Raw genomic sequence first — 3,944 nt, forward strand, 5'->3', positions numbered from 1 at the left:
CAATATTGCTCAATGGGGGTAACATTTCCGGGAATTTATATAGTGTCCGGTCACACTTACGTCGTAGGGTCAACAGAGTATCGAGTTTTCAACCTGGTACACGTGGTGGCACACGACACTTGATCCAGGGAATCTCGTATCTCAGATTATTCAAATTCATAAGCCATATAAATAATTCAATTATAATTCATCAACATCCACATCATTCTCAATCGCATTTCATTCATCATTATACGTCAATCATATTCAATCCTTATCCTTCATTACCACACCTCCCATTCCGTCCATCAATAGTTCCAATTCAAAATATAATTCATTCTTTTCTAAATGAATCAAACTTAAAACATGCTCATTTTCTTAACAACTCTAAATCAAACCATATAACCTTTGAATCTAAATCTTTTTAAATAATCATATAAACAAAATCTCTAATTTTTATAAAATTTCGGCAGCATCTCCTCTAAAACTCGGACTTTGCCACTTTTTTCGGGTCCAAACCTGCTTTCTTTTCAATTCAACATACCCTTCCTCATCATCATAACAGTCACCACAATAAATCTACCTCAAATCAATAATTATACTCATACAATATTCAAATCCAACAACCAAAATTCAACTAAGGATCATAGTTCACTAATCCTAAGCTTCTAACATAAAATACCTCAAATCAATAATTCACCAAATCATTAGTTAATCAACAAGCACCAAACCAACCATGTTCATCAACAATAACATTCAACCATAATTCTCTCCAAATTAACATAACATTCACCACCCAAAATTAATAACTAATTATCCAATAAACTTTAACCAAATATATTGATCGACAAATTACTAAACATTAAACATACACCTGCATTCCAACTTATCCTATGGTCGTCTAGCCTAAGTTTTTACAGAACATTATATATTAAATGCAAGAAACCTAAACCATACCTTAGCCGATTCCCAAATATTATTCCAAGACAATTTTCCTAAAAGAACATAGCCCTCACAACCTCAACTAATCCGCTTCCTTCAAGTTCCAGTATTCACATTTTCGGGTTCCAATTATTTATTTTCAACCTAATACACATTCATAACACACACACACACACACATATCCAATTTAATACTCAAAGCTCAAATTTAATGAAATTAAAATAGAATTATCGTATTCTCACCTTACTCAAGCTTCACATAAGCAAGAGTGAACGTTTGCCTCAAGCTAATTAGATCCTAAAACATCAGAAATCAAAGAAATTCAACATTCCCACTCAAAATTCGAAAATTGGGGAAAAAGAAGGCTGAGTATGAAATAACGAGTTACCTATGAAATTGTTCCGGTAGAAACGTAAAGCTCAACACAGTGAACGCGTGGCCGCAAACGGTGCGGCGATCGGAACTCGGATGGAGGAGTTACGTTAGTTGGAATTTTACCGTAGGGTTACGGGATTCCTTTCTCTCCTTTCCCTGCAACTTCAACGTTGCTGAAATGGGGAAGAGGAGGACATGGGTCCTTTTAATAAACTGGTCCGATTGGGTCCACGGTCTGGTTTGGGCCCAGTTCAACTAGTTCAGTCCGTTTGATCCAATTTTGGACCGTTTTCTTTGAAATTAGTGTCAAAATTCTTGTTTCGATGAACTCTATTCTAATTTAATATAATATTCATATTTCTAATCTTTCTTATTAAAAATTAATTTATTGACTAATTATCTACTGATTTAACCAGGGTTTACAGAAAATACACTATTTCTTTTTTATTTAATGGTTTTTTATTTATACTACCAGTATATATTAATCGATTAGTCAATAATTTTTTTATTCGTAGGATATATTTATTTATTTTGTTTAAATAATTTTAAATCTTTCCTTATTTAAGTATACATATATATTAAGTCACATTTATTAATTATTTTTTTATTTTTTTATTATAAATATTTTTTTAACCTACAATCATTTAATAATTTTATATATGATTATTTTTTTATTCTACAATTGAGTAATAATTTTTTATTTTTTATGTCCATGCATATTTTCCAATCCCTTTTCATATGCATGATTAACAATATTTTTTAAATGGTGATATTTTATTTTTCACGTATTTTTATATATTAGCAAGAAAATAAAACCACGTATTGTGACTCTTTTTTTCTTTTTCACACCTTAATCTTAATTAATTAATCTTGTGTCTACACAATATAATTAAAATTTTAATCTTCTAATTTATTGATGAATTATATTTCTCTTAATAATTGTATTATTAATCTGAAATACAAAAAAAAGTGATACATATATCCAAAAAAGAAAACAAAATTAAGAATAAAAAAATTATATTAAAAAATTTAAAAATAACATATCCAAAAAGAATAGTCATAATATATAAATTGAGACAACAATTTAAATTTCTCTAAAACTAATTTAATCAACTACCGATATTAGAACTAAATTATTTGAATAATATTTAATCTATTCTAATCCTTAGATACGTATAAATTAGAGTTATTCTCGTAACAACCAATCAAAATAACATCATAAGATCAAACACTTAGAATCCGTATAAATTCAGACTATCTTCTTGTTAAAATTGTCAAATTAAATTGACTTTTATTCTTTTCAATGGCATTGCATTAATGCACCAGAAAGCCGATAGTTTCTGAAAAAAAATCACAATATGTTATAAAATTATTTTTAATACAAAAAGCTTAAGAGAAAAAAATTTAAATATAGTACCAATCTTTGAATTGCATCTTTAAGGTTGGCACGAATTTTTCAAAATTAAACCTAAATTGAAGAAATTCAATCTCATTATATGCTCCACTTTGAATATTTTCGGACAAATGTAGAAAACGCGAAGGAGATGTGACTTGAACTTGACCTACAAAGCTCATTAAAAACAATTGCCTAATCAAAGAAAAATAATAGATTAGAAAAAAAGAATGCTTTGATTCAATTCTTAGATTTAGACTCACTAACCACAAAGAAACACTATATATAACCTATAGTAGTACAAAAATAATTATAGAAATTAATTATTGCAATATCAATTTACCACTATGAACGTTAGTATTATATTTATAGCAATTAGAATTATAAATTTATGTTTAATTTTTTATATAATTATAATTAAGATATTTTTCTAAATTAGTATAATCATGAATTATTCATTAAATGCTAATTGTAATATAATTCTAATAAAGATATTTTTCTAAAAATAATTTTAGAAGAGATAATAGTGCTTTCATTACATGAGAATAGTACTTTCTAAAAATAAAGATATTTTCTTAAATTAGTGTAATCATACATTATTTATTAAATGCTAATTGTAATATAATTATAAATTTATAATAAAGATATTTTTCTAAACATAATTTTAGAAGAGAGAATAGTGCTTTCATTATATGAGAATAGTACTTTCTAAAAATAAAGATATTTTTCTAAATTAGTATAATTATACATTATTACTTAAATGCTAATTATAGTATAATTATAATAAATGTATTTTTATAAAATAAACTTAGAAGATAAAATAGTGTATTCATTTTGGCGGGAAAATAGATTCATGAGAAATCGACACCTCACTTTCATTAGTTGGAAAAAACTCAATTTTAATATATTAAGTAGATAAATATTATTCACGCCCAACAAAAAAGTATGTTCGATTAATGTTATCAAAGAAAATGTAACTACGTTATTTTTTATCACTAAAATTAGAAAATATTTATTTTATTAGATGCATTTTTAAAACTGTAATAATAATTAGAACAATTTCTTAATTTTAAAGTTATCCATAATTGACACCATTACATAATTATCTATTAGTATACAGAGAAAAATAATTTCAATAGTTAATTTCAATTATACTTAATAATAATTTTATTTACTTATTTTTTATATATTTAGTTAAAATATATTTTTAAAGTTATTAAAATAAAAAAAAGTTATAAAAGAATATGCAAATTAA

Source organism: Arachis ipaensis, chromosome B02 (assembly GCF_000816755.2).
Source record: "Arachis ipaensis cultivar K30076 chromosome B02, Araip1.1, whole genome shotgun sequence".
Taxonomy (NCBI): Eukaryota; Viridiplantae; Streptophyta; class Magnoliopsida; order Fabales; family Fabaceae; genus Arachis; species Arachis ipaensis.